Below are 12589 nucleotides of genomic sequence, written 5' to 3'. Positions count from 1 at the left end.
CCTGGCCTGGCCTGGCCTGGCCTGGCCTGGCCCTGGCCTGGCCTGGCCTGGCCTGGCCTGGCCTGGCCTGGCCTGGCCTGGCCTGGCCTGGCCTGGCCTGGCCTGGCCTGGCTGCCTGGCCTGAGCCCTGGCCTGGCCTGGCCTGGCCTGGCCTGGCCTGGCCTATCCTGGCCTGGCCTGGCCTGGCCTGGCCCTGGCCCTGGCTGGCCTGGCCTGGCCTGGCCTACTGGCCTGGCCTGGCCTGGCCTGGCCTGCCTGGCCTGGCCTGGCCTGGCTGCTGGCCTGGCCTGGCCTGGCCTGGCCTGGCCTGGCCTGGCCTGGCCTGGCCTGGCCTGGCCTGGCCTGGCCTGGCCTGTGGCCTGGCCTGGCCTGGCCTGGCCTGGCCTGGCCTGCCTTGCATTGGCCTAGCCTGGCCTGGCCTGGCCTGGCCTGGCCTGGCCTGGCCTGGCCTGCTGGCCTGTGCTGGCCTGGCCTGGCCTGGCCTGTTGCCTGGCCTGGCCTGGCCTGGCCTGGCCTGGCTCTGGCCTGTGGCCTGCGCCTGGCCTGGCCTGGCCTGGCCTGGCCTGGCCTGGCCTGGCCCTGGCCTGGCCTGGCCTGGCCTGAGCCTGGCCTGGCCTGGCCTGGCCTGGCCTGGCCTGGCCTGGCCTGGCCTGGCCTGGCCTGGCCTGGCCTGGCCTGGCCTGGCCTGCCTGGCCTGGCCTGGCCTGGCCTGGCCTGGCCTGGCCTGGCCTGGCCTGGCCCTGGCCTGGCCTGGCCTGGCCTGGCCTGGCCTGGCCTGGCCTGGCCTGGCCTGGCCTGGCCTGGCCTGGCCTGGCCTGGCCGGCCTGGCCTGGCCTGGCCTGGCCTGGCCTGGCCTTGGCCTGGCCTGGCCTGGCCTGGCCTGGCCTGTGCCTGGCCTGGCCTGGCCTGGCCTGGCCTGGCCTGGCCTGGCCTGGCCTGGCCTGGCCTGGCCCTGGCCTGGCCTGGCCTGGCCTGGCCCTTTGGCCTGGCCTGGCCTGGCCTGGCCTGGCCTGGCCTGGCCTGGCCTGGCCTGGCCTGGCCTGGCCTGGCCTGGCCTGGCCTGGCCTGGCCTGGCCTGGCCTGGCCTGGCCTGGCCTGGCCTGGCCTGGCCTGGCCTGGCCTGGCCTGGCCTGGCCTGGCCTGGCCTGGCCTGGCCTGGCCTGGCCTGGCCTGGCCTGGCCTGGCCTGGCCTGGCCTGGCCTGGCCTGGCCTGGCCTGGCCTGGCCTGGCCTGGCCTGGCCTGGCCTGGCCTGGCTCCTGGCCTGGCCTGGCCTGGCCTGGCCTGGCCTGGCCTGGCCTGGCCTGGCCTGGCCTGGCCTGGCCTGGCCTGGCCTGGCCTGGCCTGGCCTGGCCTGGCCTGGCCTGGCCTGGCCTGGCCTGGCCTGGCCTGGCCTGGCCTGGCCTGGCCTGGCCTGGCCTGGCCTGGCCTGGCCTGGCCTGGCCTGGCCTGGCCTGGCCTGGCCTGGCCTGCGGCCTGGCCTGGCCTGGCCTGGCCTGGCCTGGCCTGGCCTGGCCTGGCCTGGCCTGGCCTGGCCTGGCCTGGCCTGGCCTGGCCTGGCCCTGGCCTGGCCTGGCCTGGCCCTGGCCTGGCTGGCCTGGCCTGGCCTGGCCTGGCCTGGCCTGGCCTGGCCTGGCCTGGCCTGGCCTGGCCTGGCCTGGCCTGGCCTGGCCTGGCCTGGCCTGGCCTGGCCTGGCCTGGCCTGGCCTGCCTGGCTGGCCTGGCCTGGCCTGGCCTGGCCTGGCCTGGCCTGGCCTGGCCTGGCCTGGCCTGGCCTGGCCTGGCCTGGCCTGGCCTGGCCTGGCCTGGCTGGCCTGGCCTGGCCTGGCCTGGCCTGGCCTGGCCTGGCCTGGCCTGGCCTGGCCTGGCCCCTGGCCTGGCCTGGCCTGGCCTGGCCTGGCCTGGCCTGGCCTGGCCTGGCCTGGCCTGGCCTGGCCTGGCCTGGCCTGGCCTGGCCTGGCCTGGCCTGGCCTGGCCTGGCCTGGCTGGCCTGCCTGGCCTGGCCTGGCCTGGCCTGGCCTGGCCTGGCCTGGCCTGGCCTGGCCTGGCCTGGCCTGGCCTGGCCTGGCCTGGCCCTGGCCTGGCCTGCCGGCCTGGCCTGGCCTGGCCTGGCCTGGCCTGGCCTGGCCTGGCCTGGCCTGGCCTGGCCTGGCCTGGGCCTGGCCTGGCCTGGCCTGGCCTGGCGCTGGCCTGGCCTGGCCTGGCCTGGCCTGGCCTGGCCTGGCCTGGCCTGGCCTGGCTGGTGGCCTGGCCTGGCCTGGCCTGGCCTGGCCTGGCCTGGCCCTGGCCCTGGCCTGGCCTGGCCTGGCCTGGCGCCTGGCCTGGCCTGGCCTGGCTGGCCTGGCCTGGCCTGGCCTGGCCTGGCCTGGCCCTGGCCTGGCCTGGCCTGGCCTGGCTGGCTGGCCTGGCCTGGCCTGCTGGCCTGGCCTGGCCTGGCTGCTGGCCTGGCCTGGCCTGGCCTGGCTCCTGGCTCTCCTGGCCTGGCCTGGCCTGGCCTGGCCTGGCCTGGCCTGGCCTGGCCTGGCCTGGCCTGGCCTGGCCTGGCCTGGCCTGGCCTGGCCTGGCCTGGCTGGCCTGGCCTGGCCTGGCCTGGCCTGGCCTGGCCTGGCCTGGCCTGGCCTGGCCTGGCCTGCTGCCTCTGCCTGCTGCTGGCCTGCCGCTGCCTGCTTGTGTGGCTTTTTTTTTTTGATGATTTTTTTTTTGATACTTATATTTGTTTATTGTTTTTTTTTGTACTACATTTTTGACTTTACATTTTTTTGTCATTATTTGTTCATTTTTTTTTTGTACGTACTTTATTTTGTTTTATGTTGTGTACATTTTACTTCGTACGTATTGATTTTGTTACATTACATTTTTTTTTTTTGTTATTTTGTATTTTCATTTTGTTACGTTTCATTTTGTTGTTACGATAGTGTCGTTTGATTTTTGTTACGGTACGATTTTGTACTGTACATTTATTGTACTTGTTGCACTGGCCTGGCCTGGCCTGGCCTGGCCTGGCCTGGCCTGGCCTGGCCTGGCCTGGCCTGGCCTGGCCTGGCCTGGCCTGGCCTGGCCTGGCCTGGCCTGCAACCTAACCCAGCGCACCTGCAGTTCATAAAACATTCCACAGGGTGGCAGCAGAGGACCACTTACAAATGCATTGTTCCCATGCGATGCCCGTTTGGCCATTTACAGTGTAATAAGCCAGCATACCTGCAGTTCATAAAACATTCCACATGGTGGCAGCAGAGGACCACTTACAAATGCATTGTTCCCATGCGATGACCGTTTGGCCATTTACAGTGTAATAAGCCAGCATACCTGCAGTTCATAAAACATTCCACATGGTGGCAGCAGAGGACCACTTACAAATGCATTGTTCCCATGCGATGACCGTTTGGCCGTGTAGAGTGTAATAAACCAGCATACCTGCAGTTCATAAAACATTCCACAGGGTGGCAGCAGACGACCACTTATAAATTAATCGTTCCCATATGAAGAACGTACGGCCATATAGAGCACGGCATGAAATGACACGTCTTTTCTATTGTAAGGAATCCATATTAACACAGCGATCGTCAGCCAAATGGCTGATATAACTATATCGATGGATCGCTACAACTTGTTCCCACTTGTATTGAAAGATAGAAATCTACATTAACAACGTGCTCCACAAACGTTCGACATAGGCTATAGCTAGCGTCGCAGCTAAGCGAAGTGCAATATTTGTAGTTAGCATAGCCGCACAGTCACAAATAATATTGTGGCGATCCTGACAAAGACTAAGCAAGCTAGCTAGCTAGCTAGCTAGCTGGGCTGCAAAGCAATGTGGGGGGTTTGCATGAAATGTATATTATTGTTGTAAATAGCCAGCGTCGTAACTAAGCGAAGTGCAATATTTGTAGTTGGGTCATTCTACAGAAACGGTGGCATTCCTGTGTCTCACCTTTAGAGCAAGCAAAATACTTTATATTTATCAAAAATATATATTACATGTGATCATTAAGTCCATTTAGACTGTTCTTATAATAGTAAAACATATTTGAGTCATGTAATGAGCAATTCTTGTTTTTTAATCATTTATATAAAATAGCAAGTGCAAGTGTAACCCAGGGTTCCAAGACACATATTGAATAGATAGTGAAACAAAGAAAAATAGTAAATAACTAGTAGCAAGTAAATAAGTAAATTATAATTCAAAATGGAGACAAAAGGAAAAGACTTTTAATAAGGAAAAATACACTTTCTTTATGTGCAGAAAGATAAGTTGATAGAAGGATTAGACAACCAATGCGGATAATGATACTTGTTGTACATTTGTTGATTGGTCATGTCAGATGACAAGCCCGCCCTAACTTCCTCTGGTCAAGATGGTTTGAGCGACAGCAGACATGCGAAAATTTCTCTGAACAGATTAAGCTAATTCGAAGTGAATTACAAGTGAATTTAGGATACAATTGCAGATATTTTATTGAGGAGTGACAGTAACTTGAAAAGAAACAGATTTATAAAGAAATAACGAAGATTTGCAACGTTCTTCTATGCCTGTGTGACGACGCGTGAAAAAATTTTCTGCATTGCCATTAACCCTCCTGTTCTGTTCATTTTTGGACAGCAAATGTTCCGGGTCAATCCCATTCGGGTTGCAAATACAGAATGAACCATTTTCTTTAAATGTTGATTACTAATTAAGGCCAGTAGAAGAAGTTTCATACTGAAAAAATTATTTTAAGTATTTTTCCTAGATTTTCAAACTTTAAAAAGGGTCAATTTGACCCGCAACATAACAGGAGGGTTAAGATCATTGAAAACCGAACTTGTACAACTTTGAACATATTCCTTGGTGAGTCCGCATTCTAAGACTATCTATCTTATTTCACTGCCGTAGTATCAGTTAGCTTGGGTGTCTTCAGAAACTAAAATGTTAAACGTAGTCGTAATAAAAAAAGATCCGAAAATGAAGGTTGCTAAGTAGCTAGCTTCATGTGATTTAAAGCTCTGGTAGTAGCAGCTAGCTAACTTGGCTAGCTATAGCAACTCGCGGCTAAACCGGCAAATGTGTATAATTGATGCAAGCGGCCAAAACCAGACTTCGTTTTTGAAGCTCATTTCCTGGTGTTGTAGTTCCTGGTTGCTCACTAGCGCCACTACGGATGGCTCCAGTATAGGTGTTTTCATATCCGGTTTCCATGTAAGTCTACGGTACAAATGCAATAAAAATACAAAGCCACTAATTTTTTCTCACAAGAACAAATAGTCATAATAGGTGTATTTTATTCGTCTTATGACTGTCCATGGGTCTATTTTATGATTTATTGCATCATTTGGGCACAGGGCCAATATTTGTTCTGGACCAATGAGGTACAGCTTGCGTCACTACCGGATTACTTCGAGGACTATGCTACAGTAGGGGCCACAGTCTATGGTCACTGGGGTGGGCGGTGGCGCTTCTTGGCCTTGCCATTGCGGCTCCGGCTACGGTCCGCCTGTGCTAAGTCTGAAAATGCAGGCATCCCATTTCGTGGTGATTTCATTATGGCGTGTGCTATTTACAGCTGCACTAGACGACCATAAAATAATCCTCCTCTTAAGTTTTTCGGTAGCCGAGTCATTTTTACTATTTCCTTTAGCCTTCTTAACCAAATAATTACTTGGCAGAAAGCGTAATCAGCCTGCTATATTTGGTAGTCCGAAGTTGCTAAAACAGTTCGCAACTTCGGCTACCAAGCCGTTTGACTAGCTAGCTAACCTTAACCGGCAAACATTCAATCTGTCAAACGTGTTTGGCGGCTTGTCAGTCGTGTACATTCCGTAAATGTCTACCTGGGCCATGCTTCACGCATGTGACAAAGCTATTATAATCCCGATTTTGGGATAAACACTTTTTCAGTTTCACGAAGCGAATTAAGAGTTTCAAGGTTCATTTGCTGAATATACAACACACAATGAAATCACACACACAGAATTTAACGAAATTAACCATCTTGGCATTTAGAAAGGTACATGTTTTTAGCATTTAAGAGACCGACACCAAGCTAGGCATTTAAGACAGTGGTTCTCAGAATCGGTTCTGGGGGCTCCTTGCGTATATTGGCTTTTCTCCATTGGTTTTGATGATTTATAAGAAAAAAATAATAGCCTAATAATAATTAGAAATTCAACGTAGGCTACATTATTTTTGTCTTCATGCACCAGGTGGAAAACTTGCCGTACAAAGTGCGTTGTCATATTTACACGCCTGCAGATCAGTTATTAAAATACTTGGTAGATTTGTTAATCACCGCTGAGTGTTAATTTTTATTCGGTAGAAAGTGATTTGCGAATGATCGGTCAGCTAGCGTCACCCAGCAAGTGAACACCACAAACGGCGATGGAGTAGCTAGTAGTAGCAGGCTCATTAACTGACTGGCGAAAACCTACGACGATAACTTGCTCGGTTAACAGCAGATCTACCAGACAGTTATACGAAAATGTGCCTAGTCAAATCACCAGTAGCCTACACATCTCCGATTGATTGACCATCAGTGTAGTCAATGTTCTTCCCCTGTGGTTCATATTGCTAACGCGTGAGCTAACCACGGATAGCCTACCTAGCTCACTGGCAAGCTGATATGCTAGCTAAGCATATTCGTTTTGCTGAGAAACATAAATTGAAGATAACTGAACATAGCCTAATTGTATTTTTAATGTCATACATATAACGTGATTACATGACACAGTACAGTCACGGATGGAAATTAAACTCCGTTAACATCTGATAATATATTTTAAACCATAACGGCAGACAGTCAGCTAGCCTCGTTCAGGTTGAGGGGCTTTTCCGCACCGGACTGTCAATCAAATTGTAAAAAACACAAGACCGCTTAACTCTATGGTTTTGGCTCCAAATCGAGAAAATGGCCGCGCCCGCCATTGAGCTTCAAAACGTGTTTTAGAGACCCACGGAGAGTCAATGAGTGACGTCACAGTAGCTTTGTCCATATTTTTTACAGTCTCTGATGCGATGACCGTTTGGCCGTCTAGAGTGCAATAAGCCAGCTTACCTGCAGTTCATAAAACATTCCACAGGGTGGCAGCAGAGGACCACTTATAAATTAATCGTTCCCATATCAAGAACGTACGGCCATGTAGAGCATGGCATGAAATGACACATCTTTTCTATTGTAAGGAATCCATATTAACACAGCGATCGTCAGCCAAATGGCTGATATAACTACATCGATGGATCGCTACAACTTGTTCCCACTTGCATTGAAAGATAGAAATCTACATTAACAACGCTCCACAAACGTTCGACATAGGCCATAGCTAGCGTCGCAGCTAAGCGAAGTGCTTAGTGACAAAGACTAAGCAAGCTAGCTAGCTAGCGGGGCTGCAAAGCAATGTGGGGGGGGGTTGCATGAAATGTATATTATTCTTGTAAATAGCCAAACTGTTTGCATGTAGGCCTACATAGCGCTGCTTAACTGTAAATAGCCTGTGGGATTTTGTACAGTAGTCTTGTAAATAATCATGTTCAAACGCACTTATGTATACCCAACTTTAGCATGAATGAGTGTCTCTGTTAGCTTGCTGGCTAGCACCGAAGCACCAAGCCGTTACCCTCAGTTCACCTGCTATTCTGTTGCAGTGAGTCACGTTGTTACAAAACACAGGGCCAAGTGACTTGAAAGAATTCAGCAAATATTGGGTAGCATTGCTTTCAAATACATCTTATGTATACAAACAGTGGCTGTCACAAAGCGTCTAAACGCAACAGAAACGCAGCTGAAATATGTTGTACTCACGGATTTGCCGGCCATCCAACGAGCCTTGATAGAGAAAACAATCAGCAAGCCCGTAGAATTAAAGCTTCCTAGGTCGCAATTTCTGTAGCCTGTTGTCCTGCTCCGTTGTCTGTTATTTCCTGGAGATGCACTTTCAGTCTTCCTAAGGTTTATAAGCCATTTTCATAGGCTTATCTGCAGGTGGGAATCCTCTTCGCTGTTTTGCTAAGCTACAACCGGAAAACTTGATTGTGGAGAATAGGAGCAGACGCATATGTCCCAGCAGGCTTTGCATATGAGGAAATAACAACAGTGTGAGAGAAATTAGGACGAAATGATCAAATTGCGTAGTTGAAACAATATGTTTTCAGCAGGATGGGCATGTAGGTGAAGGTTGACATGATCACGGAGCATAGTGCCAAGTTAATGGAGTAGGCCTAATCTAACCATGAGCGAGCTTTTAATCCTTATCGAGCGGTATATATAACAGTCGCTATAAGTCTGTAATTGTTAAGTGGAAGGTTAAGTAACAAGAGAGATGTTGTGTTTTTCTCATGTTCAGCACTAGTAGCTATACTTTTGGGTGAAACTTGATTTTAAATGTAATGTTTTAATGGGGAGTTGCAGAACGTACAGATAGATAGAGAACAGGGCGAGGTGACATAAATGTAGAAACGTGGCGTTTGCCGATAAGGTTTTGTACGGTAGCCAAGTGAAGAAATGTAGTTAGTAGAAATGGCAGAGTGGTGAACTGGTAACTTTTTAATAAAAGGAATACGTTTGCCGTCATGAAATGCATATGGGTGGCCGTCAGTGAGTTTTGCTAAAGCAAATATAAGCGTAAGAAAACGTTAGTGTAAAAGAGGAAATTATCTGCCTGAGTGCGAGGCGGGATTCAATCCTTCAACCGGAGGTTCACCAGACTGTCACTTTGTTAGTGCAGCACCATGACATAGCTATGCAATGCGTCAAATATCATTAGCAAACCTGTCCGTGGTATTAAAGAACAACACAGGCCGGCCGGTAAGCGCACAAGAGCTCCCGTTCAATCCACATGCCTTTGCAATATTGTAGCCGGTTAATAAGTCAACGCAATAAACATATCGTCTGCACGTCTCGCGTTCGCTGGGAAGTATGGCAAACACCTCATAGATACACAATAAACACGGATCTAGACTATGTCTATTATAGATCTATTTCAAATTACAACGACCCTACCTTATCTACCGTACCTGAGCAAGATGGCTGGGGGGGGACTACCCCAGCTTGTTCTGAGCGAGGGGCAGGAATACACTCAAAGTGTATTCCTGCCTCTAACTCACAACCGTGGCCGATTTAGTATCTCCGATTAACCTGTATGCATGTCTTTGGGATTGGGGAAACCTAGGTGGACACGGGGAGAACATGCAAACTCCGCACAGAGCCGAGATTCGATATCACGACCTTCGTACTGTGAGGCGACAGCGCTACCCACTGAGCCACCGTGCCACCGATTATAATGCTTGCTTGGTAAACTATCAAGGATGATCAAGGATGACGTGCCCTTAGCCTCATAGCTCCAGGCTAGCTCCCGTAATTAGTACTGCTCGGTTCTTCCCGGTTTAGCAATGGCGACCTTCTACACCCGCTGTCAATAGGAGCTCCCAAAGATAAACATCACTCGCGTTCATAGGATTTTCACAACGACTAAACACTCAACCGGCAAATTGGAGAAAGGCTATTCATTACATGCCATGTGTATTTTTGCAACTACCAAGGTAAGAAAACAACTCTTAACTGACTCACTAGCTAATGCTAATTAACCTCAAATACTAGCCTCCGTTCTACATGGTCGCTAACATTAACTATCTGTCTAACGTTGGGTAATGCTGTGTGCTTCATCTGCTCTTCATTCTCTACCTACAACATTGTAACATGCTTTCTTAACCGCCGTTATATATCAGCCTTAGCTGTCGTTCAAGTTTTTGCTTAACTACCTAGTCAAAATTCCCTTCCGATATTGCTTGTGTCGACAGTGCTGCCACGGAAACCACGATAGATTTAGCCAGTCTAGCCACATCTATTCAAAATGTAAACGAGTAAGGCGTTCTTCACGGTCGGGAAAAATTTTATGACCACCTTAGTCTTGTTGTTAGCCACTCTTATGCATAACACTTACTAGGTAGCTACCTAACGTTATTTGCTACGCCAAAAGTATCATGGATGTGTAAGATGTGTTCACCTAAGTAATACAGACATAACCCTAACGAGACTTTTCATTGCATCTCTTATTTTATTTATTCGGTGTCCAATAAAGACACACTGTCAAGGAGGTCGGCGTGAGAGCCTGACAGTCTGTGTACTTTCCAGTAATGCACGCATTCACAAGGAGTCTGTTGCACACAGCTACAATTTCACTCAATCAACATGTCATATGCACCATTTTAAAGAAGAATCTTGCCGCCTAGGAGAACTTCGTCAATGTGGTCCAGGGTGTGCCTGTTGCAAGCTTTATATTGTATTGTAGCTGTCTGTCACAGTTATTGCTTTATAAAATGTCTTGATAATCAGAATGATTGTTAACAGCCTGATTGTTGACAGGATGCAGGAGAGATGTGACCCCTGAGATCGCAATTTCCACTATCTCTCTCTCTCTCTCTCTCTCTCTCTCTGCAGCAATCCGCCAGGCCGTCTCCAGATCTCTTGTGGCACGCTACCAGAAATGTGAGCCGCCCTCACATTTACTCATTTTTTTTGTCATCTGTCTGTGTTTTTCATGTTCGCTTATGCCCGTGAGAGCTTCAAAGAGAATATTGCTATTGCTCGGCCTTTAAAATACTTCAATATTTTCATGCTGAAGGTTTACACAAGAGGCATGGAATGTTGTCTGATACCTCCCTGGTTTGACAGTCAGGAGGTGGGCTTCCCTGGTTACAGAGTCAGGAGATGGGACTGGAAATAATTGAGGATATAGAAAAATAGCAACGTTTTAAAAGAGTCCTGTAGCTTTAAGAAACGGAGGCTCCCTACCTAATGTGTTAGGAGGACTTGTTTTGCATCCCTAATTAGTTTTATTGGCTGTAACAGGTAGTAATGTCTTCAAATTATTCTGGAAAATACATAGGGGTGTATGATGTAGCCATATCTTCTATTGTGCATGACAATGCAAGAGTGTTAGTTCACATGCATTTAAATTATTTTACAATCAACTAAGGATTTACTTGATTGTTGAAGGTTTATTGCCATGTATTTATATTGAGTTCATGGTTTAAAAAAAATATTTGCTATAGTTACATGGAAAATACCTTGATCATAATTCATTATTAATGGTTAAAGAGTGATAGAATATTTGATAAAAGGAAACTGTACAGTTGAACATTTATACTATTCGGCTTATTAGTAACACTTTTACACTTTTGAGGTTACAATGATGCCTTAAAGAAAAAAAACTAAGATTGAGAAAAGTTGTTATAATACCCTGTTATCATACAGGCTGGCTTTTTTGGATACCCAAGGAGAAACCTGTGAACCTAGGATTCTCTCCCTGATGAGGGAGATGGCGAGCCGATCAACATAATTCATCTTCGTCCATTTGAGGAAGGACCCCCTGGTACCCCTTGTTTCTCCCAACCCCACTCCGGTGTGGTAGGATTGTGACTGAGTAATTACATTTTATTTGATACTTTATTTTTTGTATAAAGGGTGCACCCAACCAACAAAACTGACTTGAAACTAACTAAATTGAACTTGACCAATTGAATTGAACCAGACTGAACAGAAGACATTCAGAACTTAATGGACAGTGAATACAGTTACAACACTCAGGACGTTGATATGAAAACAAATGAATGTGTTTGAATGTGATAACTAAATGCTGGCTTTACCTGTTGTCATTACATTTTCTTTAATACAGTTCTAACCATTTTGCACTTACTTTCTGGCTCCGGTTGTTCATTGTGTCCATCTCATCATTCATAGCCTCTCCTTACGAACCTAGCTTTAACCCGAAAATATTTACCTACTGCTAAGTGACCCTTTAGGTGGGTTACATGTAAAAGAGGAAATGATCTGCCTGAGTGCGAGGCGGGATTCAATCCTTCAACCGGAGGTTTACCAGTCTGTGACTTTGTTAGTGCAGCACCATGACATAGCTATGCAATGCGTGAAATATCGTTAGCAAACCTGTCCGTGGTATTAAAGAAGAACACAGGCCAGTAAGCACAGAAGAGCTTCCCTTGAATCGATATGGCTTTGCAATATTGCAGCCGGTTAATAAGTGAACGTGCAGACGGTACGTCATAATGCAGTGTATACGTTCGGTGAACGGCCGGTAGATATGGTGCAAAAGCAATAATTGAGAAGTAGTAGACAATTATTAGTGAGGGTAAAAGCAGGTTAAAGAAACATATCCCCAGCTAGGCTTGAACGTAGGAGCCCATGTTCCCAAGACTGTAACCTTACCCACTAGGCTACAGGCACATTAGCTGTTTAAACTGGAAATGTTTCAGAGTAAAAAGGTATGGGTATTTTGCGTGCATATGCAAGTTTTTGATTGGGTCATGAGGATGAGGATTTGGCTAATGTTGGTAAAATGTCCAATGAGGAGAGTGGGATAGGCGGCAGGAAAAATAAGAATGAGAAGGAGATAACTCAAAATCCCCTTAGTGTGGGGCTTTATTGTGTAGACATGTGAAGTTGTTTATGAAATCTGTCTGTTGAAATGGGGTCAGAATGTACAGAATTTAATGTTTAAAGGGTGTAAGGGCTGAGTGTTCTTGGCGGGATGGCATACCTGCTCTCTGCTGAATAAAAATCGCTGTTAAATCAAAAAAAATAAAAAACTGTTAAATCCATCGCTGCC

The 12589-nt window shown here is 48.9% G+C and overlaps 1 long non-coding RNA gene across 1 annotated transcript; it reads left to right on the top strand.

Annotated features, from left to right (window-relative positions):
* The first annotated feature begins 8290 nt into the window (after positions 1–8290).
* Positions 8291–10805, top strand: LOC135251926 (uncharacterized). Its single transcript, XR_010329236.1, has 3 exons — positions 8291–9506; positions 10405–10452; positions 10589–10805. It is a non-coding gene; the product is annotated as an uncharacterized LOC135251926 (long non-coding RNA).
* Positions 10806–12589: the final 1784 nt, after the last annotated feature.

The sequence above is a fragment of the Anguilla rostrata genome, chromosome 3 (assembly GCF_018555375.3).
Source record: "Anguilla rostrata isolate EN2019 chromosome 3, ASM1855537v3, whole genome shotgun sequence".
Lineage (NCBI taxonomy): Eukaryota > Metazoa > Chordata > Actinopteri > Anguilliformes > Anguillidae > Anguilla > Anguilla rostrata.
Note: the sequence above shows the minus strand (reverse complement) of the source record. Positions and strands in the feature narration are given on the sequence as shown.